We start from the raw sequence: 26,077 nt of genomic DNA on the forward strand, positions 1-26,077 counted from the left end.
ACCTCTGGTTGGTGGAGGGGCCCTTTTTCTCAGCCTCTCAGCCCCTTCTCTTCTATCTGTTCATTCCCTTGATGACCTCATCCATTCTCATGCCTGTAAATACATAGTAGATGCCGACAACTCCAAGTTCTGTCTTTGGCCAGACCTAGTCCCTGACTCAGAGACTTGCATCTCCAGCTACCACCAGACCTCTCCACTTGATGTCTAATAGGTGTCTGAAACTTAGCATGTTCAAAGTCCAGCTTCTGATCTTCCCCTAAATTTGCTCCTCCACCGTCTCTGTCTCTGGAAATGGCAGGTCAGTTCTTCTGCCTTAGAGCCGTCCTTCACTCTTCTCTTTCTCTCACTCCCCACATCTAATCTATCTACAAATCCTTCACCTGCAAAACATAACCCAGAACCAGCTATGCACAGCCTGGTTCAAGCTGCCGTCGTCTTTCCTCTGGGTTTTGGCAGTAGCCTCCTCACCGGCCTCCTCGTTTCTGCCCTTGTCGCACCTGCCTGTTGTCTGCAAAGCTGCCAGAGAGATCCTCTTAAACCCAAGTCGTTCAGGCCTCTCCTCTGCTCAGAGCTCTCCAGGAGTCACCATTTCATGTTGGTCTACAAGACCCTATGTGACCTCTGCTCCGCCCCGACTTTTCTGGCCTCACCTTCTGCCCTCCCCCGCTTGCTCTGCAGCAGCCGCACTAGTGTCCCTCTTGTTTCTCACATCTCAGGTGTGTTCTTGCCCCGGGACCTTGGCGCAGGCTATTCCTCTCTCTGTGGTGATCTTTCTCCAGCTCTTCACATGGCTTCCTCCCTTACCTCCTTTGGGTCTTTCCTATGTCCCTGTCATAAGGTCCTCTCCGATCACCCTATGTAAAATTACAACCTCTCCTGGCTACCAGCACTCCCTCACCTCTTTTCCTGCTTTTCTGTAGCGCTTACTGCCAGCTGACGTCTGTGTGTATTATTCACCTATCTACTGACGGTCTGCCCCACTGGAACAGAGTGCCCTGGAGGGGAGGGATTTTTGTGTTTCCCTCATGACTCTCTCTTCCAGGTGCCTAGAACAGCTCCTGGTGTATAGAAAAACTCCAGTAAATGTTTGTTGAATGAAAGAATATCTACAAAAATACGCACACCCAGTTTGGTAGCACAGGAGACGTATAAAATTACGTCCTTGTCATAGTCGTGAGCTATAGGTGAGTGTAGCTTGATATTTGTAAATAAACCATATTTTAAGTGAATCAGGGAAGCTATTACTTGAAGGGATTTGACGGTCCTTTTATAAGGGTAAAGATTCCTTTTTAAAATGACCAATCGCACTCTCATTCGTCTATGTGGTCCATATAGGTTTTCCTCCTAGTGGCTTGCTTCCATGGAGAATACTTTTGACGACTGTATTGCCAGGCAGATATGATGAGGCTTTTTCTAATTGGTAGGGAGAAAAGTAGATTTAAATTTAACAGTATTTTAAAAGGCCTGTTTTTCCGTGGCTGAGATCCGGCCAGGCCCCTCAGGACGGTTGTGGGGTTAGGCGATCTCCCTCCTGGGCTGCTTCAGGCCTCCAGTGTCTGAAGGGTCCTGGGGTGGAGGAACCTCAGCTTGGTGGTATGGGAGATGATTTCACATGATTACCAGGCACAGCATAAATTCCTTTGCCTCAAATAGTGAGAGCGATTTCCTTGTCTCTTCTTTCCATCCCGGTTGAGTGTCTCGCAGCCCCCGTTGGGCCCTATGCATACCTCTTCTCTTTATCAAGTCACTGTGCTCCTGCCAGCCTTCCAGGCAGCACCTCTGTTCTCTGCCTGGGGTCCTCTCTTGCCTCTGGGGCCTGCTCTTGCTGCCCACAAGGCACCTTGCAACGCTGGGGAGTTAATGTGCCCAGAATTAGCTTCCACCGGCTGTTGGTGTGACAATACCCCAGCTCTCTCGCCCTTTGTGTGGCTGATTCTGAGGTGTGTTCTGTGCAGGCTCCAGGCCTTTCCCAGTGGCATTCAGCTCCAGTTGCCCAGAGTGGTTGCTAGCTTGGTGACACATCATTTACTGGCTTCCTTCCCTTTTTCTTACCTCACTTCCCAGCTCTCTTATTTGTGTTCCAATGTTTCCTTCACCTTTTGAAGTAAGCTGCTTGCAACTGAACTCTTGTCACAGGGTTCACTTCTGGAGAAATCCAAACTACAACTAAGTACCAGTAAGGCTTTAACCACCTCTGGTGCCTGTGGGTTGTCCTTTCTACCAGAGAGCCAGTTCAGGCCGCAGGCTGCAAGCCTTGGGTTGCTGAGAGCATCTTGCTAGAATTACTAATAGCTATTTTGTTTCATTATACTTACTTTTCATTATTATTGTAACAACAATTATATGCATCTATTTAAGTTTAAAAAGTGGTTGCTTTAAATACAATGTTTACTAAATAATAGGACTGATGGTGAAGAGATTTGATGAAAATCGTGGACTTCAGTAGCTAAAGTTTGGGGAATACCCTACAGTGGGTTCCTGAGTTGTCTTCGTGGGGTCTTTCAGGGAGCCAGAGAGTTTCCCACCATGCTCCACGTGGCGCCTTTACCAAATAACAAGCAGTAATATGTAATAGCAATATTATTCTGTGCCATACTCCATAAAATTGGTATCTTCCCTTATACTAAATGCTTGAACATGTTGAATAAATTTGCTTCATCCATATAATTTTTTTTTTTTTTTCCTGAGGACGATTTGCCCTGAGCTAACATCTGTTGCCAATCTTCCTCTTTTTGTATGTGAGCTGCCACCACAGCATGGCCAGTGAGAAGTAGCGTAGATCTGCACCCAGGAACCGAACCTAGGCCACTGAAGCAGAGCATACCAGCTTAACCACTAGGCCACCAGGGCTGGCCCCATATAATTTTTAAATGTTTCCTTTTGGAATATTGCACCTTCTTCTTCCTCCCTTACCCCTCGTCTCTCTTCTAGGAACAGAAGGAAATAGCAATCACCCATAATCTCAATGCCCAGAAATAATTCCTATTGACATTGTGTTCTATTTCCTTCCCGTTCCTTTGTAATAATGTACATAAATGATGTGCTGAACCCATTCTGGTAAAGCTCCCTGATGACCATGAAGAACAAAGCTGGTTTTTGCCTGAGTCAAATTACTTGTTCCCTCCATGGCGTCTGACATGGGATCCTGCCGGGCTGACGGTGACACTGCTCTCCTCTCTCCCCTCCTGGGTCTGCTCCTTCTCTGGCTCCTTGTAAAGATCCCCTTTCTCTGCTGTTCTCTTAAATGTAGGCCTTCCTCTGGCTCTCCCTGAGTGATCTCACCATCACATGACGTCTACTCCTTTAAGGCAGATTCCTCTCCTCAGCCCGGGACCCAGCACATCCTTTCCTGGCTGTCCCACAGCCGCATGAGACCCACCAGGTCCAAAATTATACTCATAACTTCCCCCCACAAACCTGTGTTTCTTCTGTATTTCCAATCTCATTAACTTGAGCCAAAATAAAGATGTCATCTTTGACTCCTCCCTCTCTGTCACCCTTGCCCCTGATGAGGACCCAGGTGCCCCGCACCCCCAGCACTGCCTCCTGCAGGCTCTCATTGCCTCGGAAAGCACTGCCTCAGCCACCTGGCACGCCTCCCACCTCCATCACCCCATGCCACCTTATACTCAAAGTGGCTTTTTCATACAAGATCTGATCATGACACTTTCTTGCTTAAAACACTCTTCAGAGAAAAGTCCAGAAGGATAAACACTAAACTGTTACCGCTGGGGAATGGGGCAGGATCATTTGCTTTTTATGCTGTGTCCTTTTGTACTGCTTGATTTTTCTTTAACAATGAGCATGTGCTATTATTTTTCCAATTAAAATGAATAGAGATAAAGATTTTCAAGAGGAAAACACATTCGATGAACAGCCCCTGTTGCTTACAAGCCAGGAGGCTAAAAATTCCCTGTGCTCTGCAGCCGCACCTCCCTCAGGCTGCATTTCTCCCACACCGCGGTCTGAGGCCGCGCGGCCCAGGTTTATCCCGTGGGCTCCAGGGAGTCAGAACTCACGCCGTTCCTTCCATCGGCACTGCCATTCCAGTCTTCACCACTGGTCCTGCACTTAAACTTCCTTCACTGCGTTGTGTCCCCTCGTCTGTAAAGGAATCCCCACCCCAGAAGGCATGACCACACTCCCTTTTTTCAGCCCCCTGGAAGGTCACCCCACGGAGATGTCTACCCTGGTGCCCAAGTGATGTGTTTACACGTTTTCCCCGCCTCCTGTGTCCATCAGCCCCTTGAGCATGACTGCCTCTGAGCAAGCATTCAAAACACAAGACAAGACCAGTCATTTACTGGACCTCGCCACTGCTGCACGCCGTGTGTCACGTATGTCCCTTCTAATCCTGGAAGCAATTTGTAAAGCAGAACATCTCCATCTTGCAGAAGGAACACTGAGGCTCAGGGCCAGGCTAACAGTCACCCACATGGTTTGTGGCAGAGCTGGGATCTGGAAATTGTGCCCTGTGTCACCTCTAATGAAGGGCACTGAAGGCATAGTGTCTCAGTCTTAGCAAGGAGCACAAAGATGGCCCATCAATAAACATGTCACTGCATAATTTAGTAGACAGTAGTCCATCACCAGGTCTATGAATGAAACCCAGTCCTACCTCAGTGTACTCTCTGAAGGGGATGCCCGAGGGCACTTCGAGGACCACAGAGCAGTTTGCAGGGCTGGGCAGAATGTATCTGCCCTGGGGTGGATGTTGGTAGTCATTTTAAAGTTGTTTGCCAAGTTCATTACACAAGAGCATGTCCCCAGGAACAACAACTTTGTCACTGAACCGCTTTGTCAACAATAAGACGAAGGCTCTGGGGTGGGGACTCGGCCTCAGGGAAACACATCCGTATGGGCCGAGGGAAGGGGACCAGCAGAAACGTGAATGCCGTGGGAGTCTTGCAGGTCTGGATAGAAAGCCACAGGCTGCCTGGCACCCTGAGCCTGGGAGCTGTGTGCGTGTGCATGTGTGTGCATGCGTGTGCCTGTGTGTTGTGTGTGGGGGGAGTATCAGGGCAGAGCACTGCTGATGGGGCACAGGGAGGCTTTGGGCAAGTTGGGGCTGGCAATGGTGGGGCGGTTCATGCCAGCCTAGCCTGGTTCGCAGCTGGGGGTAGGGGGGCCTCTTCTCTGTGCTTCTGGTGGCTCCCATGAATGTTCAGCCTGAATGGGACTGCAGGAGCTGTGGGAATGTGGCAGGGGAATGGCGGCTCTAGCTCCCTCTTGCTGGTGGACGTGGTGTTGGTGTGTGTGGGGGTGGGGGGGACTGTAGCAGTTTTGTGAGCCCGAAGAAGGAATAAAAAACCAGTATGCTTAAGCCAGTTTTCAAAATGTGCCTGGAACCTGCTCTGAGGCTACAGAGGTAGAGACACAGCTCCTCCCTGGCGTTTACCATCTAGTACTGGGAGGCAAATATGCAAACACCGAAAGACCACATGGCGAGGTGCTGCAACAGCGGCCGGGCTGCTCATGGGCAGCAACCGTGGATCGATTATTTCATTCGGTCATGGCGACATCCCAGGGAAGTAGGCACGTGCTCTGGTCCTACCCATGACAAAACTGAATCCAGCTGTGGGAGTGTGTTGCTAGTTAAGTGACAGCACCTGGATTCAGGTCCAGGTCTCATGCCAAAATGTGTTCCATTCTAGCCCAGCGAACATTTGAGGGGTAAGTGGAACTCTAGCTGCAAAGTGTATTATGCAAATGTGGGGTGGTAATCATATTACTGTGTCTGCAGGGCCAGCACTGAGAGAGAAATGGAAACCCGACTTGGTCAGGCAGCTATGGGGAGTTTGAAGCTGGAGGCTCTCTGCTGAACAAATATGGTTACTTTTTGCTCTTCAGGATTTGGGCCACACGGCACTTTGATCTAAAAATTTTAGTAGATAAAGAATGAATATTTATTGTTTTATGAGCATTGTTTTCTATAAAACAAATTCGGGGGAGTAGGAAGGAATAAATATTTGGGACAGCAAACGTTTAAATGCCAGTAGTTAGTTCACTTTTTTACCTTGATTTACAGTGGTAACATTTGGGTGGAGAGCTGAAAAAAGGGAACACTCTTTTGTTCTTGTTTTATTTAGAATTTCTAAAGTCTGAAGGAATGTTTTTATTGCAAGTACATAAAGTAATGAAAAAAAACAACCCCCAAGGATTCAAATGCCTTTAGAGACACTTAACCTCAGGGTGTTAATGAGCAAAGGATATTCCAACAGATTTCTTTTGAATCTTTTTCTATTTTTTTCTTCTTAAATACCTTCCAATTTCAAATTTGTTGTGACAAGGAAAAGCAGGGAAAGGAGTGTTAAAAAGGAGGAAATGGTAAAAGGACTAGGAGCTCCAGGGAGGAGACGCAGGACCCCACAGATTGAAGAGGAGACCAGCTGGGAGGTTTGGGGTGGAGGGGACACAAGAGGTCTCTAGACTAGAAGGTTTTATCTGGATGACTCGATGGTTCGTCTGACACGTTGTGGACTGCTCTGCCCTTCCCTGCGCAGATCCAGCCGGCATGACTCAACAGCCACAGCTCCGGAGTCTTAGGAACCTAAAATCCGAAAATCACATTTAGGGCTTTGTGATGTTTACCGAGGGTCATCTGGAGGGAAGGCACGTGATAGGCTCAGGAGGGACGGACGCTGGCTCTTAATGTCTCAGACATACCATTTGCCTCCATCAGATGTTATTTTCAGGGAGGAAAATAGTCTTGTCTCTGGGACTCTGCCACGCTAAAAATTGTTCTGAAATTTTAAAATACTCCAAAGTTTCATAATTTCCACAAGAGTTCAAAGGGCAGAAAAAACCCCAGGGCTTGTGTTTTTCAGGGCCTATTGTTTTATTTCAAATGTGATTTTCTTTACGTTTTGTTTCACATCATCATCACAAGCAGAATGGAGTAGCTAAGGCAATGCTTGCAGAAGCTGTGTGTCCTGCCCTGGGCAGCCGGCCGGCCGTGGGCGGCTGCACACGTGGGAGCAAGGAGGAAGACAACTTCAAAGAACCTGAAGACTGAGCACATTTGCTTTTCTGATTCAAATTACTCTGTTTGGAAAAGAGTAAACACAATTACCTTAACAACTGAGCTGGGAGGCTTTGAGGGTTTAACACGACATTGTTTTCCTGGGGAGAGGGTGGGGCCGGCGGAGGATCAGGCGAGGGGCCTGAAGAACCAGGTGGTTTTATTTGTTTTCACTTTCTTCTCAGAAATGCGTTGAGTCGTTACGGGGCATTTGACTGTGTTTCCTATAAAATTAACTTTGTTTATTTTCCTTATATAAAATGGAATTAATGTTCATCAGAAAATAGAGAGGCCAAAAGAGAAAACCCACAAAACTGTCACCATCTCTTCTGACATTTGTCCCCCCAACCAACCCTTCCCCTATGCAAATTTTATATCCGTTTATCAAGACAGTCACGTATCACTTAAGGACAGGGACACGTTCTGAGAAATCTGTCATCAGGCAATGATGTCGTCATTGTACGAACATCATACAGCACACCTACACAAACCTAGGTGGTAGAGCCTACTATGCATGTACGGTACTAAACTTATGGAATCACTGTGGTATATGCGGTCCAGCGTTGACCGAAATGTCATTATGCAGCACACGGCTGTACCCACCACCCCAACAACGATAACATCATTCATCGTTTCATTGTGTGCTTTTCTTACTTAATATGTTCTGGAGGCTTTCCACTCTCAGTCCTATGGAATTTCTTCATTCTTTTTAATTAGAGCATCGTATTCCATTATATGGATGTTCCCTGGTTTATTTAATCCATCCTCTATTGTTGGATATTTAGGTAGTTTCTAATCTTTTGCTGTCACCAATAATTTGGCAATTAATATTCTGGTAGTTGTGGGGTTTTCCAATTGTGAGAGTATGCCTGGAGGGTAAATAACTAGAATTGGAATTGCTAGGTCAGAAAGTATGAGCATGGGTGGTTTTGATTGAAATTGTATTGCCTCGTTTGCTGTAAAGATCATACCGTTGTATGCTCCCACCAGCCATAGATGACAGGGTCTGTTTCCTCAAATCCTTGATAACACAGTGTCATATCAAACTTCTGTATCTCTGCCAATCTGGAAGGTGAAAATAGTGCCTCAGTGTGGTTAATGTGTACTTCTAAGTAAGGATGAACATCTTTGCCTGTTTAAAGAGCTCTTTGTATTTCCTGCTCTGTGAACTGTATGTTCATATCCCTTGCCTATGTTTCTATTGGGTTGTTATTCTTTTTCTTATTGATTTGTTATAGCTCTTTATATATTAATAATGTTAGTGGTTTTTTTTCTGGGATACGAATCACAAACATATTTACCAGTTTGTTGTTTGTATTTTATTTTGTTTAGTAACCCCCATGCAGAAAGTTTTTAAGTAGTCAAATATCCAGGTCTCTATCTTTTATGACTTAAAAATTTCATATTACATTTAAAGAGCTTTTCCAAAAATAGGTTATTTCAAAAAATCTTTCCATGTTTTTATCTATTTGTCTCTGAATTCATATTTGATACATCTGGAATTTATTTTGGTGGAAGGTACAAGGTAAAAAGCCAACCTTACTGATATTTTCCATATCAACATCTGCTTGCCTCAACACCATTTATTGAGTAATACATCTTTTCATTACTGTTATATATTAAATTGCTTCATGTATTTAGATCTATTTCTGGATAGTCTGCTTCATTCTATTGATCAGTTTTCTGGTCATGCACAGTGCCACTTTGTTTTTAAAACGGTAGTTTTATTATGCACTGTACAATCTGGCACAGCTTGTTCTTTCCTATTACTCTTTTTTCCCCAAATTTTCATGGCTATTCTTGCTTGCTTACAGATGTTGCAAACAGCTCGTCTAGTTCCCCCACAAAAGGAGTTAGCCTTCTTGTTGGAAACAAGTTTACGGATTGACACAGGGAGAACTGAATTTTAGGATGTTAAGTCTTTATCCAAGAACCCGGTATTTTTTGCTATTTATTTCAAGTCTTCTTTTGCGTCTAGTGGCAGTTTCCTTGTTACTCACTCCAGCAAAGAGAATGCCTCCTAATGAAGTACTAGCGAGAGCACGGGCTCCCGGGGGAGTGACTCAGACAAAGCAAGGTTTTGGCTTAACTGACATCTATTTCCAATCTTTGAGACTCAACTTTCTCTTTATTTAAATATACACAGTCAGTGATTTTGCATCTGTGTGATCATATTAGTGACATATAAAAAACAGTAAAAACATTTTAAAAATTATCCTACATGTTTTTTCCCTTTGGATAGGATAAGAGGCCAGCAAGATGGTCTTCCTGCCTCTGGCATAGTGTTGTCTCTCTCTCTCGCTCTCTCTTATTTTTATATTTAAATTTTACTTAACTTTTTAAACCAAATTTTTCATTTTGAGATTATTTTATTTTATTTTATTTTAGGTTGGCACCTGAGCTAACGACTCTTGCCAATCTTCTTTTTTTTTTTTTTCCTGCTTTTCTCTCCAAATCCCCCCAGTGCATAGTTGTATATATATTTTTTTAGTTGTGGATCCTTCTAGTTGTGGCATGTGGGATGCTGCCTCAACATGGCCTAATGAGCGGTGCCATGTCTGCGCCCAGGATCCGAACCCTGGGCCACCGAAGCAGAGTGCGTGAACTTAACCACTCGGCCACGGGGCTGGCCCAAGATAATTTTAGATTCACAGAAAAGTTCCAAAGCGAACACTGTGTTCCCTCCATCCAGTTTGCCCTGATGTTAATATTTTAGATAACTGTGGGGCATTTGTCCAAACTGAGAAAGTAACATGGGTACATTACTTTCTTTTTTTAAAGAATGGCACCTGAGCTAACATCTGTTGCCTATCTTTTTTTTTTCTTCTTCTTCTTCTTCTCCCCAAAGCCCCCCAGTACAGAGTTGCACACTCTAGTTGTGGGTCCCTCTGGCCTCACTATGTGGGACACCACCCCAGTATGGCCCCACGAGCAGTGCTGGATCCGCGCCCAGGATCCAAACCTGCAAAACCCTGGGCTGTGGAAGCGGAGCACGGACCTAACCACTCAGTCATTGGGCCGGCCCCATCATTGGGACATTACTCTTAACTAGGCCCTCGACTTTATTCAGGTCTCACAGGTTTTTCCGTTCACGTCATTTTTCTGTTCCAGGATCCAATCAGGAAGCTGCACTGCACTTAGCAGTGTTGCTGTTTGATTAGCCCACGGAGGGAGGCAGCAAGCTCGGTCTCTGCAGGTTCTGGGGTGAACCGTGCAGGTGCTTGTCTTACGGCTGCAGGAAAACCCTTACGACCACAGAATCAGATCATGCGATCAGATGATACAGCCTTTCTGCCATACGTGTGCCTTCTTGTATTTGCACTGTTCCATTAATTTAACCTGAATGTACTGTATGTGTGTGTAATATAAGACACATCAACGTTGCTTTAGGACTTTATAATGTCTCTCCTTCAAACGCTATTGATAAGATTGTCATACGTATTTTGATGAAACCATTGGTTGTTAAATCAAGAAATGGGTTCTTATTCATACTGTCCACATTTGCTGAATCTACAAAGATAAGCAGTGTGGTTTGGTTGAGGGGTTAAAAGCATGAGGTCTTAAAAATTTGGATTCAGACCCAGCTCAGAGGCATAATCTACCAGCTGTGTAATCTTGGCAAGTTACTTCATGTCTCTGAGCTTCGGTTTTGTCCTCTGTAGGATGGAATGGTCAGAGACAATGCAAGCAGATTCCTCAGGAAAAGAGAGATTTCTAATAAAAGGTGATTTTTATATACTACCCATCTCCCCTCCTCCCTGTTCTCAAATAAGCTTTATGTCCAACAGATCCTTCAGCACCACAGCTTGGAATTTAGCAACGTGGTTTTTATGCTGTGAAGGAACAGGTCGGGGAAGATCTTGCAGTCATGAGCGTTCTGTCAAGCACAGATCCCACGCACTATGGTGGCCTCTCCTTTCTCTATGCATTGCTGTTTTATTTTATCCTTCACGTGGTTTTCCCTGGGTGTGCTAGAGGGAAGGATGGAACTGGCTCAGGTACACACAGAGGTGGAGAAGCGGAGCTGGCCGACTATCCTCCCTTCTCTCAGGTGGCTCCGTGTGTGGCTGCAGTGTTTGAGCATCTGCCCAGGGGGCATTGCCAAGAGGCAGGGTGGCCCCCGCTGGGGCGGAGTGCAGGCCTGATTCTGGGTGAATCTCTGGCTGGCTGTTCCGTGGCTGTGGCTGTGGGGGCCCCTACAGAGCTGGGGTAACTTTGGGTCCTTCTGGATGCTCCTTCCAGACTGCTGCCAAACAGAAATTTTCTAGTTCAGCTGGGAGTATTCAGAAAAGGCCAGAGGACAGGAGAGGAAGGCAGAGGTGAGCTCCTGGATCTGCTCTACAGACTACCCAGAGCTAGAGGGAGAGATGCTAGCTCTGGGGGTTTCTGGGAGATTTATTGTAATTAACATTCTCCAGTCAATGCTATTATCTCTGCAAAACTTGACACATTTTGCAATATGGAAATAAGTATTCTTGGCTTTACATATAAAGGCCTTCCATCTCAGCTCACGCATTTCTTTACCTGCAGGTGATGCTAATGATTTCTTCTTTTTTTATTCTTCTTTTTTCTATTGTGGTTATAAAATCTTGCCAAAAATATATATGTATTTTTTATGTTTATATGCATGTGTGTGTGTGTAGCATTATTTCAGGTTCTGAATGGAAAAAATTCTTTATGAGGAAAATGGAACCTTAAGTTAAAAAGTTGCTCTCTTTTCTAATGATGTATCCTTAATAATATTTGGAAATATTTCATAGATAATACATGGCCTCCCTCAAGCCTATTTAGCAATAAAATAATCCCCAAACTCAGTAATAAATAATCCGCATGCCTACAGAATTCTTGCAGATATACATGCTGCTCTGTTTCAGGGTTGGGGCCCAAGAAGAGAAAAGGTTGGTTTTTAGTAGATTATGTTCTTGTAGAATAGACTGACAGCTTTTTTTCTTTGCTACAGTATATTCGATATAGGATCCTGCTTTACATTTTTACCACTTCTCTATAAAGTTGGTGTGTGGCTCTTTACATCTTTGAATATGAATATAAATTATCCTTACATATTATAGAAAAGAAAGAAGTCTGATACATACATTTCTCACCCTGCTTCTTTTTTCTTCTTCCAGGAAAACCAGCTGGGCTATTAAAGGCCCCTCTTCACACAGAGCAGAGCAAGAGAAGGCAGGTTTCAGAGCGAATCGCTGTCTACCATCAAAGCAGATGGGGTTCCACACAGACATGGTATGTTACACACAAAGACCAAGGTAACTGCTGCATGGTTTTACAAGTAATTTACTGTGCTCGTTTAAATGCACAAGAGCCTCTAGAATTCTCACTGATCATGTTACCTGATTTTCTATTGTTAAAAAAAAGCCAAATAATCAAATGTAATGTAAAAAGTCAGCTATCTGGATATACCCCTCCCCGGACCCTAAATAGCCTGATGCTTCTGTTGTGTCAACATCTTTGCATCAGAGAGGAGTGATTTGTTCCATGTGATAAATGCCAATTTGGTGATGCCATATAATGAAAACCTACTAGGCTTTAGTTTATGAAGTGTCTTTCTCTGCTCAGCTTTAAAAAGCAGGAATTTTACTTGGAGTTATATATTTCTTGGGTTAATTTATATTTTATAAATATGTGAAATTATTAATTCATTCTATCTGTGGCACATGTGGACCCTGAAGCTCATGGCAGTGCTGTTATCTGCTGTAGGGATGCAAACATGCTCTTTGATGTGTTGTTCTTGGGGACTTGGGGATAAAGATGGAATACTCATCGGGCCCAGCTCTGCAGATGGGCTGAGGAGGCAGCATGGGGTTGTGTGCCGTCCTCGGAGCGGGGTCAGAACTCGCTAATCCGCTGCACGTTGTAGAGAACGGGACACTTCGGGGAAAGGCGGCCCCAGCCATTCCTGCTCTATGCCCCTCTCAGATGGGCCATTGAACGTCACCCGTCCACAGATGTCCCTTCCTGCACACGCTTGCCTCAGTCAACTGCCCTCCATGTTCACTGTGTGGCATGAGGGCCAGTACCGAGGAACAATGCCCAACGAGGCTGATAAAAAGAACAGTCACACACACAGCCAGCATATGTCACATCTTGTTCTAAGTGCTCTCTTTCTGTTAACTCACTTGATCCTCACAATGGCCCTGTGAGACAGGCTTGTCAGTATCCCCGATTTACAGGGAGGAACCTGAGGGCCAGCGTGGTTCCCATGAGCCTGTTTTTCTCTGGCCCCATCCCTGTGTTGGTTCAGTGGATGCACACCGATTCTGGGCATTGACATTCACTCTTGGTTTTGCTCCTTGGGACCTTATTCTTTAGCCTCTTAGTTCATTATTTCAGCCAACAGATGTGCGCTGAGAGATTCTAGGAGCCCGCCCTGCGTCAGGTGCTGAAGGTATGGTCGTGAACACGACAGGCACAGCGGTGGCCCAAGGAAGCTTACTGTCTGTTGGGAAAGACAGACATTAAACAGGTAGTTACAATTGCAGTGATGGTTGGGGTACCAGGTGCTGTGGGAGAGCGAAGCAGGGGCTCCAACCTGCTTGTTTCCCAGGGTGGAGTGGGAATCGGCCAAATGAAGAGAAAGAGAAAGCTGCGCTGGGCGAGGGGACTCGAGGCGGGAGGTCTGTGAGAGAAAGAGGATGTGCTCCTTCAGGAGCCAAAAGCTGGGGTCAGGGCTGGGGGCGGAGCTGGAGGGAGAGGGGAGAGCAGGCAGGGAAGACATGGAGGTTCGGGAAGCCACTGAGAGTCTGTGCTTGAAACTCAAGGAGAAGCTTGTACAGGATGATCAGGGACAGGCTGCAACTGAACATGCACCTTCAGAAAGATGTGTGGCTGCTCTGTGGGGAATGTCCTGAGTGGAGGTGAAACTGGGCTGGGAGAGCGGAGGGTGGTGCTGCCACAGTCCACAGCCACGGGGGACACTTCCTCTGTAACCCTGGGCTGGTGACCAGCTCTCTCCTAGTCAGCACACGCTCGGTGTGGTGAGATGTGGGCAAAGCACCTTCATCCCACAACAGGCCAGAGAACACAAATGTGCTTGATTTCCGTGGCTCTGACAGGCTGCTCTGAAGCTCCAGCAGCCAGTGAGCTCAACTGGGGCCACAGGGGAGGGGCGAGCCCGGAGAGAAGGCCTTCAGATGTCTGATCACTGTTGGTTCATTCAGTCTACATGTGTCAATTTGGTAACCATGTTGGTACTCCAACTTTTGTCCAATTAATTGCCAGCCACCATTGCTAGAGTGCTCAGTAGCACCGTCGGCCTTGACATGGACGATCTCACTTACTCTTCATCAGGACCCTCTGAAGCCAGAACTTATTTATTCCCCAGTTTCTAGTTCAGGAAGCCGAGGCAAAGAGAGCTTAAATTACTTGCCTGGGCCACATAACTAGTAAGAGGAGAGAAGCCGGGATTCCGCTGTATGAATGAATCAGTAAACGAGTGAGCGAAACTTAGAGCCTCCTCTCCTTGGCCTCTAAGAACAGGGGAGAATGCTGCCTGATCGTGAGCTTCCGACCAGCAGTGGATGGTCTCCACAGTCTTCACGTAGACTAAGCAGCGTGTGGGGCTCACTCAGTCTGCCCTCTGTGGCTTTGACCCTGGGATGGAGAAAGGAAAATGCAACCCCTGATCTTTCTATGTTGTGGGGAGCATGTTGCACTTGGTCAGCCAGTTAACACAAGTTTCTAATAAGAAGATAGTTTCTGGGGGTTGGCCCCGTGGCTGAGTGGTTAAGTTCGTGCACTCCTCTTCAGCGGCCCAGGGTTTCTCAGGTTCCCATCCTGGGTGTGGACATGGCACCACTCGTCAGCCCACACTGAGGTGGCATCCCACATAGCACAACCAGAGGATCTACAACCAAGAATGTACAACTGTGTACTGGGGACTTTGGGGAGAAGGAGAAGAAGTGAAAAAAAAGAAGACTGGCAACAGATGTTAGCTCAGGTGCCAATATTTAGAAAAAGATACTTTCTGTAGGGAAAACAAATATGTAAAAAAGGCCATTCTCATTTTTAAGAACTTTATAGTTAAGTTGAAGCACACATGCACCCACGAGGGATAACAACATACTCAAGAGCCACCAGGATCATATTACGACTTTTGCTTGCCTTTGTGGGTCCCCTCCTCTATTAAAAGAATATGTAAAAATATTTTCTACAAATGTGGGGTATGAAGATGAATATACTCAGGCTGGATTCATTATTATATGTTCGTATTATTATTTTCTTTTGATTTTAAAAGAAATCAACATGAAGACATTCTTGTGAGCCTCTAGGTACTATGCCTTTGTGCCTAATGGATAAGCTGTTCCTGTTTGCAAACAAGTGACAAGTGAGAAAGAAATCAGAAGGGGAATAGATTGTTTCGATCTGACCTATGGCTCTAGAGGATTCAGAGTTAGCCAAAAATATGAAGCTAAGCGGTCAGTTTCCAGGACAAGGTGAAAATGGAATGGGCAGCTGAATAAAACCCTCAGTGCAGTGGGAAGGAAGGGAGACAGTGAGAGAGACTGGAGATTCCCCTTTATCTGATGCCAGCTGCAGAGTTTGGGAGGAGATTGCTAGAAGGCACTGTGCGGGTGGACAGAGACCAACGTGAACCAGTATGGGTAGAGAAGGGCCCAGGGGGAGGGGAGATCCTGGCCAGGACCCTGAGAGCCAGAGAGTAAAGCGGGGCAGCCTGGGGTAATGGCAGGCATAGGGGCAAGGCATGCAAGGTAATCTGGAAAGCACATTGGAGTAGGAGGATGTGGTGATTCCAGGAAGCGGCTCATTCTCCATTCATGGCAACGTCATTCTCACGCTCCTTCCTGGATGGCAGAGCCTACTGTTCACAGATGCCCCTACTGCTACAGTTCTGGATGTGAATTAGGGTCCACCCATCAGATGCATCTCGTGAGACTCAATTTCAGACTTGAGTTAAGTTGGGAGAAGCATGGAGTCTGGCACAATTTTGCAAAGAAAAAGTGTTAATGCCAAAACCCAGTTCAAGCCTGTGCTTGCACGGTATCCACTATGCAAATCACATAGCTGAGCCCAGAATCAAAGAGGGTGATGCAGGTCACCCCCTTTACAAGTTACATGGTAAAGGCCACCAATACAGAGAGGGGTGAAGAATGAGGGCCATTAACGTAATCCAGCACCAGGGGTAACGTGATACAATTCCCGTGTTGAAGGGACCACTCCAGTAGCTGCATGGAGACTAGATTGCAGTGGGCAAGAGTGGACTGAGAGAAAACAGGCAGGAGGCTGTGGCCACAGCCCAGGTTGGACGTGAGGATGGCTTGGAGGAGGGTAGTAGCAGTGGAGAGAGGACAACGGCTTGAGCTCCAGAACTATTTTGAAGGTGGAGCTGACAGGACCTGCTGATGGCTTAGATGTATGTTATGAGGGCTAGGAAGGAATCAAAAATGACTTGTGGGTTTCCGGCCTGAGCAAGTGGATGTCACGTCCCTTGAGGCCTAAACAGTCCAAGAAGTGAAGGGTTACATGGGGATTGCATGGATGTCTTCACTGGGCGATAACTCATGGAGCTGTATGTGCCATGCATTTATTTGTGTGGCTTTCTGTATGCATATTATCTCTCATTTTAAAAACTAGGAAGAACTGGTAGAAAGATGATCCATAAACGTTGGGAGTCAACCTCACTGTTTCCTCTCCTTCATTCCCCTTGGCTCATGGACTCAAGCGTCTGTTGAATTTCTTCTTTCTCTCCATCTCCTTGTTGGGTTCAGACCTCTTGCCTGGACAATTGCAATAGAGCTAACTTATCCCACTGCCTCTGGTCCCCTGTCCATCCTCACGCTGGGGCAGAAAAATCTTTATGAAAAACAAATACAGTTATGGCTCTTTCCTGCCAAAAATTACTTCCCCATAGGATAAAGGTCAAACTCTAACATGGTGAAAACACTTTCGGGAGTAGGCTTCCACCTGTCTGTACCTAATCTTCTACTGGTCTCTCCTTCCCATCTGTATTATAGCCATCACAGCTGTGTGCAGTTGACTCAATGCCCTGGGCTTGTGCACAGCTGATCCTGTACCTGGAGGGCCCTTTGGCCCCAGGGGCCTGGGGAAGTCCCCACTCAACTACCTGCCTATCTGCGAGGCTTCCCAGGCAGAGCAACCCCCCGTCCTGGTGCCTGCGCTTGGCCTCTCCCTTCCTTCCCTGTATTATTACAAGCATTCGGTATTGTAATTATTTTTAAGGCAAAGTTTATTTTCTTTTTCCTATTAAAGAGGCCTGAATAAAGTGAAAGAACTAGCCATTTGGATATGACCCATACAAAAAACTAATAGAAAGAAGGAAAAAGCATCCCACATCTCATCATTTAAAACATCTTTCCTTTTATTCTTTTTATTCTTCTTTGCTTTCAGTCTTTTTTCAATGCTTATTTTAAAAGTATAGTTAGAAACATACAATATAAACTCTGTGTCTTGCTTCTTCAGGTAATATTATAGCAATGATTTTCTCTTGATATTTAAAAATGTTTCATATAATTTTATGAAAAACCCATTTCCATGTTGTTTCTTAGCACATTTACTTCCTCGTCTGTGTGCTTTGTTTCACATGTGCTATTTGCCCATCAATTGATTTAGTGTTTTTTATTGATTTGTGTAAGATTTTTCTATATCAAAAATATAATCCATTTTTTCAGTTTAAAAATGCCATTTAGGACTGCATTAGGCTGCAAGTAACAGAGAACCAGGTATTAGTTTTCTCCACTCCCCCACCTCAGCTTTATTGAGGTATTATTAGCAAATAAAATTGTGTATGTTTGAAGGGTACAGTGTGCTGATTTGATTTATATATACATTGTCAAATGATCACCTTAATCAAGTTAACACATCCATCACCTCATGTAGTTACTTTTTTTATGAGAACGCTTAAGACCTATTCTCTTAGCAAATTTCAAGTATACATAAATGTATTAGCTTTCTATTGTTGCTGTAACAAATTATAACACACTTGGTGGCTTAACCAACACAAATGTGTTCTCCTATAGTTCTGAAGGTCAGAGGTCCAGATGGGTCTTGTCAGGCAAAAATCAAGGTGTTGGCAGGGCCATGTTCCCCTTTGGAGGGGCTGGGTGGGGGGACAGTCTGTTTTCTTGCCTTCTCCAGTTTCCAGAGTCTGTGCACATCCTTGGCTGAGGACCCCTGCCTCCACCTTTCAAGTCAGTGAGAGCAGGTTGAGTGATTCTCACAGATAGTCACTCCCACTTCTTCATCAAATATCCTTCTCTGGCTTGGATCTTTCTTCCGCTTCCTTATTCTGCTTTTAAAGACTCTTGTGATTACATGGGCCCACCTGTATTATCCAGAATAGTCTCCCTGTTTTAAGGTTAGCAGACTAGCAATCTTAATTCCATCTACACCTTTAATTCCTCTTTGTTATGTAATGAAACATAGACAGAGGTTCACAAGATTAGGATATGCATGTCTTTGGGGGGACATTATTATATTCTACACCAGGCACATAAACGAGTAAGGTGTTTACTTGTCTTATGCAAAAATAAGACTAGAGGTGTCAGTCCAGGGCTAGTGTGACAACTTAATTATACCATAGGTATTCAGGCTCTTTCCATCTTTCTCCTATATCATCCTTAGCTTATGGCCCTTTGTGCTTACTGCTCATGGTTGCCAGATGGCTGCTGCACCTCCAGGCATTTCTTCGCTGCTCCAGAAAGGAAAAAGGTGGCAGTGTGAAGGGCAAAGGAGAAAAAGATGGAAGGCCATGCCAGGTGAGAATATGTCTTAGATCAGATTCCCCAGAAGCAGACCCTGGCCCGTTCACGTGTTAGTGATTTTCTGAGGAAGTAATTCTGGGAGAAATTGGTAAATGGAGTGAGCAAAGCAGCACAGAGAAGAGGGTGAAGCCAAGAAAGGGGGTACTTCAGCCTGATTTCAAGGGGGCTCCGAGCATAAATTACACAAGTCTGAGTTGTCTTGAAGGAAAGTAGCTCGGTGTTCAGACTCCTGCCCCAGTCAGTGGAGGAGGGATGGGGATGTGAAGACCAGGCCCTTCTGGCACGTAGGCAAAGAGACTCTAACGGCCCAAAACTAGTTGTCTGAGGAAAAGGACAGGTGCAAGCTGTTAGGCTCAGAACCCACAGAATGAGGCATGGGTGCCCCGAGCAGACAGAGGGTTTCTGAGGGTTTCTCAACAAGCACAAGCTTTTGATGCCGTTTGCCTCAGTTACAAAGCTTCTCTGGATGCCCTGGGTAGCCATCCAATACGTTCCTTCCATCCAAATGTCACATAGCCACTCCTAGCTGCAAAGTTGTCTCAAACAGGACTTTTCTTTGGTTACATTGATACTTTGACAGAATTGGAATTTTATAAGTAAAAAGGAGAGAATGGGTATTGGGTAGGCAACCATCAGAGGCTGCTAAAACAGATTTCTCTTTTTGCTTACTTAAACTTCTGGTGATTTTTCTTAAACAGAAGACTAAAATTTTTATAGAGTAGATATTTTCTTTTGTAATTTCTTTCACTCCTGTGAAATTACAATGCCCTTCTTAAACAGAGATCTGATAAATATCAGCCTATATTTTATTGTATTTCCTGGTTTATACGAATATTTAGGTCTTTAATTTGTAAGTTACTTGGTGAGTAATTTCAGGTGATGCTGTGGATGATTACCTGTCCATCCGTGCAAGGACACTGTGTGTGTCTGTGGGTTGTGCATTCCACTCCACTGATCTGTCTGCTTATGCCTTCTCCAGTGCCACATTTTCAAAATAGTATGCTTTTATAACATATTTTAATTGTAATAGGACAAGCACCCATCCTCATTCTCTTCTTTTAAATCAGTAGTGGGTTTCATCAAATTACCTTCAACGTCTGTTTATCATATAATTTCTCTAGCCGATCAGTTCATATGTATATTATTAATTAGCTCTGTCAGTTAGTATCTGTGAGCTTCATTTTTCTCCCCTGAAGAAGAAAGGGTTCAATCAGGCGACTGTTAGACTCCCACCCACGTCTAATATTTATCACACTAGCAATTATCTGCTCTCTGGAGAAGATTCCACTAGGCTGACCCTGTCGAACCTAATAGTGGCTCTTTCTGCAGGAATCAATGGATGCTTTTATGTAAGAGGTGAGGTGAGAGAGCCTTTCCAGAAGTCCATGGCTTTAGTACACCTTGCTGTTTCTAACCACCTGGGACAGCTTCCTTCCTGGGGCACCCAAACCAACTTTTCTAAAGGAAAAATAGAGGAAAACAACAACCTGAACCATTAAACAATAATAGTGAAAGTATTTAATAAATTTCTATGTTAAATTACTATATTCAATAAATGAAACTTAGACCTACGCCTAGCACATAGTAAAGACCACTTAATTGCTAGCCATCAGTTTTTGTTGTTGTTCTTTTATTTCCTATTCCGTCATAAATGGGAGATGGGAGGCCTGAATCTGCTGATCCTTCAGTTGGTCCAGTTCATGCTTGCTTCTCATAGAGTTAGAATCTCCTCACTCTGAGACACTCCAGAGTTTTCTCCCAGTGTTTTTCATGCAGTGTGGCCCCTAAATGCAAGTCAGTGACTTCCTCTGGGGCTTCCTCAAAGAAACAGCTCTCCTTCGAGCACTGAGGAAGAGACTGGCTGTGCTGAACTCACTGAGAGGTGGTTTGTCAGTTTTCCAGTTGACGTAGCTGCTTCTCATTATTCACGAATTCTGTATTTGTGAGTATACCTACTAGTGAAAATTTATTTGTACCCCCGAAATCAATATTGGTGATGCTTTCCCGCTAACTCACAGACATGCTAAGAACGGTGAAAAGGCGGAGTTGCCCAGTGCACGTTTCCCGGCTGAGGTCTAGCAGGAGGACACTCTGTGTTCTTGTGTCTGCTTTCATGCTGTAAACAGTGTCCTTTTTGTGGTCAGTTTAGTGCCATATTTTTCAGATTTTTGTGCTTTTTTTGGTGATTTTACCATTTAAGATGGCTGCCAAGCACAGTGCTGAGTTGCTGTGCACTGTTCCCGTGTGCACGAAAGCCGTGACGTGACTTAAGGAGAAAACACGTGTGTTAGATGAGCTTCGTTCAGGCCTGAGTTGAAGTGCTGCTGACTATGAGCTCGCTGTTCACGAATCAATGATATGTGTTAAATCATGGGTCTTTAAGCAGAAACACACATAAAACAAGGTTGTGCATTGATCAGTTGACAAACATGCTGTGGCCAGAGCCTCGCAGGAACCTCACCCTGTGGTTCCCTCAGCGCACCGGGTCTGTACTCGCTAATTCGGTGTTTGCGGTGACTTTATAGAACATAACCACCATGAAAGATGAGAACCAATTTCCTGAGGGGTATTCGAGGGTTTTGGGGGCCATGTGTGATTTTTTAACCCTGAGTGTTCCCGTGTCACCTCCTGCTCCCCTCCAAGAGGGGGCTCCTGCATCTTATTTGGCATGACACAGGAAGCATTTGGATGCCTGTGACACCAACTCACGATGCCTTTGTCTTGAGGTCATTTAGACCCTGTTATTTAAAAGTCTAGTGAAGGATTTTCCTTATTTACTTAACATTATACATTGTATGTTCAGTTTCATTGTTTCAAGAAAACCAAAACAGTGGTTTGTACTGAGAAACACTGAAAGCTGTTTTTAGGGAGGAAAAGAAAATTGTACCCTGAATAACGATGTTGCAGATTCCTCGGTGACTTAGGAAAGCATTTTCTTAGTGATGGAAATCGGCCCCATTAAGTTGTACCATGCGCCAAGCACCACGGTAAGCGCTCTTTGTGCATCAGTCTTACCTGCTCAGGACAGCCCTGCAAAGGAGGTCTCGTTGTCTTCATTTCACAAATGAGCATCTGCAGATCAGGAGCTGGACTCAAATCCAAGTCGATCTGACCTGAAGCCCAGGTCTGTCCAGGTCCTTCTACTGAAGCGTTCATAGTGGGCACTGTTTGCTCAAGTTAACTGTTCTTCCTCGTGGGGACTGCATCACACACGTTAGGAGGATGTGAATCCGGTTTACTCATCTGAACTGAATGTGTCACATCTGCACCTTCTTGATTCAAGGGAAGGCAGACAGGTGTAAAAAGCACAAGACATAGGCCACAGATGTGACCCCCGCTTTGTTACTCTCGCCACGAAAGAGACGTGCAGGGGAGGAAAGATGAAGGGCACACACCAGACCGTCTAATTTGATAATATATTAATTAATAAATACAAACAACTATTTGTGTCATATCTACACTTCATTAGCTGGAGAAGAAACACACGGTGCCAGAAATGGTGCCTGTGGCTCCAGCCTGCGCTGACGGTGAGACGGCAGCGGCTGCGACAAACAAATGAGACAGGCCTCTCTGCGATGCTTTCAGGGTAACGGTAATTAAATAGATGTTTGGTTGCTCCTGTCCTGGATCCTGCAGTAAGTTGATTAACCTGTTTAATGAGTAGATGAGAATGACCGAAGCTGACCCCACATCAAAGAGCCCCATTGTTGCTGTGTGCTGACCTGCATTTTAATTGTGTGCTAGGTCCTTTAATTGCACCACAGATGTGCTGGAGAAGAGAGTCGGTGTTTTAAGCTACAGTGGCTTCCTTTTCCCAGATGTGCTCTGTTGCTCTTAATGTGCGATACTGGATGCCGGTTTGCATGTCCAGGCTCCAGACACTCCCCCTCTTTGCAGAGATTCACAGTTCAGCAGTCGTCTGTGGTCCAGCTGCCAGTGCTGATCAGTTTTGTCTGTGTGGTAAAACTTCTCTCTTTGTATTATTAAACATCCCAAAGAAGCTTAGAAAAAAAGTCAGCAATGAACAAATCAGAATCCAGTCTTGAGGACTCCGTTGAGGCTCCAGCCTGGGCCTCCAGCCTCCAGGAGGACGGTTAGTGGCAGATGTGGCTTGCTCGTTACCAAGGGCCAACTCTTACTCCAAGCTACCAGCACCAGACTGAAGAGCAAAGGAAGTTGGTTCGTAAGAGATAACAGTAAAGCCCTAAAACTCAGTAGCATTTGCTGTAGTCTTCTTCCTAATTCCTCTTTAACTTATTTTTGTAAGCAAGTTCAAAAGGGTGTTTTAGCTCTCCGCTTGCACTACGACCATGACATTCAAACTCATTTTTCATTGTGGCACTTTTTTTTTTTTTTTAACACTGAAGGTCATATCATTCTGTTGCTTAAGCCTTAGAAAAATAAGTTATCTTAAAATCTTTCTGCAGCAAGTTTCCTTGCGGGGGAGGGGGCCTATATAAATAAGAATGCATAAAGCAGCTGCTGCTGCTCCTGGAGCTGCGATCTTGCTGCGCCCCGTCCTGCGGTGGGAAGTGGGCTTCCTGAGTGCAGCAAGGGGCTCAAATGACTTGTCAGCTACTCTGGTCTTATCATCTGTGATAGCGTCCCCTGCTGTAAGATGAAACGGCACACCCTCTAGGGTGGGTGGGAATGGCCAGGGGGCTCAAGGGAATGGATGGGACAGCTGGAGACTGCAAGGGGTGTGTGTCTCTGATGTGCTGGGGAGTCTGGGATTCTCAAAGCTGCTTTCTTTTAGCTACTACTCTTCTCCCGCTGCCCCTCTTGCTCCCTTCATTTCTTGTCCTGCCACTAGCTTGTGCTGTGACCTTGGGACATTCATTAATTTCTTTGAGCCTCACTTTCTTCATCTGTAAAATGAAGGTGTACTACGTTATCTCCAAATTTTGTTCCTGTAAATGAGTCATCTGCTATTTTGTTGTTTTCTTGTCAGCATAGTTGACCAGGAAGGTGATTAAATTATTTCCTAAAACGCCTTTTCTTTTTTTGAGATGTCTTTGGCTTTTGTTTCATGTTCTTCTACAAGCATTTTTTTTTTTTTAAACCCACAGTCTGTTGGTTATAGATGGGTTTACAGGTAGACAAAGTAACTCCAGATAGTCTCAAGATGAGCTTGGGGTTCCCCCTAGGATGGTGATTAGTCTTCTGAAGAGGAGTGTCTACATTTGCAGATGCTGGCGTGTTATCACAGCCAGAGGGGCACGTAAGGAAAGTCAAGAAAAGTGAGCACAGCAGGTGTTCGTGTCATGGTAAATCCGTCAGTGGAGATTCTGTCTCCAGACAGAGAGCACAGGAGTGGGTTACTGTTTGGGAGGATTGCCAGCACATCAGCTGGTACTTCCCCCACACAGTAAGTCACCAGGAGGCTACGGAATTTTTGTTTCTCAGTGTGTCTGGCTACCACTAATCCCATGTCTAAGTGGTAGTATTACGTTTCTTCATTGTGTCGACCACGTACCCCACAGCGAGGCCTTCTGGAGACGTTGACGGCAGCAGCCGAGGCTCAGAAACACACTTCTGGAAAGGCAGTGTGTGAAGCACCGTCCGTGGGGTGGGTCAGGTGGGGAGCTGTCCTGAGGCAGGCGGTGGGGCAGAGTGACGGAGGGAGTACTGAGGCTGGAGGGGCAGGGGTAAGAGAGGCCACGGAGGCTGGTAAGATGTGGGTCACTCTTTGGACACCAGCCTCCCAGAAGTCACCTGCCTGTGAGCACTCTTTCCGCATCCTCACAAATCTCTTTTGCTTGCTTTTTGCATTTTCAGGCTCCTATGTCTGAACCTCTTGTGATTCACATTGTGGTCCCCATCTAACCAGAGGCGGGGAGGCAGCCGTGGGGTTATGCCAGGGTGTCTGGCCTTGGGTCCACGTGTCTCCTCATGTCTGAGCAGGGACGGCACCACTCCCCAGCAGCCCTCCCAAGAGGTTTCACTGAAACCCAAGGATTTTCCAGGAAAGGGCTGGAGGTGGAGCTTCTGGTCTTAACCCAGAAAGCAGGTTCAGGAAAATAGTGCCTGGACTGAGCGGTGAGGGGAGAGAGTGGCTTACGTCAGCAAGAGTATAGGAGGATGCACCAATGCTGGTTTAGAATCGAACTCAGATTTCACACAGCTGCAGCTCTTCTTATTATACTCTAATAATTGTAGGTTAAATGGACAAATAAATATTTTACCCAAACTCTGGTTGATTATTCTCTCCCATTTGGAAAACATGGCTGAGGTGTGGCCAATTTGTGAGGCCTCTCAGACAACAGGCTTCAGAGTCAGTGCCTCACCCCACCGGGTTCCTTTCAGCATCCGCTCTGGTCACACGCACTGTCCGTACAAACTCCATCCAGGTTCTTGATCTCTTTGAGCCTCAAGGTCCTCACCTGTGACCTGCACACGAGAACATCAGCTATAGGGAGGGGCCGCTTGGAAGAGCCAACACGAGAACCTCTGTGAGTCTGCATTCTAAAGTACTATACACGTATTTCAATATTCATATCTCTCAACCTTTTGCCCCAGCCATAGCAAATATATAACGACTCTGTTTACACATTGTTTTTTTGTGTTAGCCTCATCCTGAGTTCCATTTATTGTCCCTATTTTTGCTTTTTTATTTCTTTCCACTTCCAATTTATACATCTGCTGAATATATAAACCATTTTGTGGGAAAGATAGGGTATGTGTAAAGAACTGAATAAATTAAATTATGACTTTGTTAGTGGAGTGCTGAAAGAATCAGAAAAACATGCTAATGCCGGCTTTCCTGACTGTACTGCCCACCCAGGACTGGCACTGTCAGTCATGTCAGCCCCATTGCTGACGGAGAGCGCCAGGCACCCGCGGGCCAAAACTTGCTGTAACTTTTGAGGGGCGGTGACACTTGACCAGCGTTTGCCCAACTGACAGGGTCAGTTATGTTGCTCACCTTATATAGCTCAGGGGTAGACGGATCTTGGCTTCAGGCCATGTACAGGCCAAGGCCACCAGCTCGGTGAGCTCTTTCTTGGTGCCGCCACAGGCTGTCTTCTTGTAGAGACATCTCCCAATTCACGTACCCGAAATGGTAGGAACAATCCACTTGTTCAATCCATGAACAGTTATTGAGCCTCTCCCAGCCGGTCAGGCGCTGTGGCAGCCTCTCTGGAAGATGTAGGAAAGGACGAGGGATGGTCCCTGCCCTCTGGGAGTGCTTGGGCCAGTGCAGGAGCAACCATGTAGCTCTATGCAATAGGGAGATAGCTAGAGTGCTTGCGTGCACAGTCCCGGGAGCTAGTCTGCTCTCTCATCTACTGGCTGAGGG

The 26,077-nt window shown here is 45.5% G+C and overlaps 1 long non-coding RNA gene across 2 annotated transcripts in view; it reads left to right on the top strand.

Moving 5' to 3' along the window:
• Positions 1 to 4,812: 4,812 nt before the first annotated feature.
• LOC123284595 (uncharacterized) overlaps positions 4,813 to 26,077 on the top strand; it is a 93,480-nt gene continuing 72,215 nt past the window's right edge. The window contains exons 1-2 of one of the 2 annotated variants that reach the window (XR_011501823.1): positions 4,813 to 4,911; positions 12,148 to 12,262. This is a non-coding gene — a long non-coding RNA (uncharacterized lncRNA). Of the gene's footprint in view, positions 4,912 to 5,541; positions 5,674 to 12,147; positions 12,263 to 26,077 lie in introns of those variants that run through there. The other variant, XR_011501824.1, reaches the window with a different exon arrangement.

Source organism: Equus asinus, chromosome 3 (assembly GCF_041296235.1).
Source record: "Equus asinus isolate D_3611 breed Donkey chromosome 3, EquAss-T2T_v2, whole genome shotgun sequence".
NCBI lineage: Eukaryota > Metazoa > Chordata > Mammalia > Perissodactyla > Equidae > Equus > Equus asinus.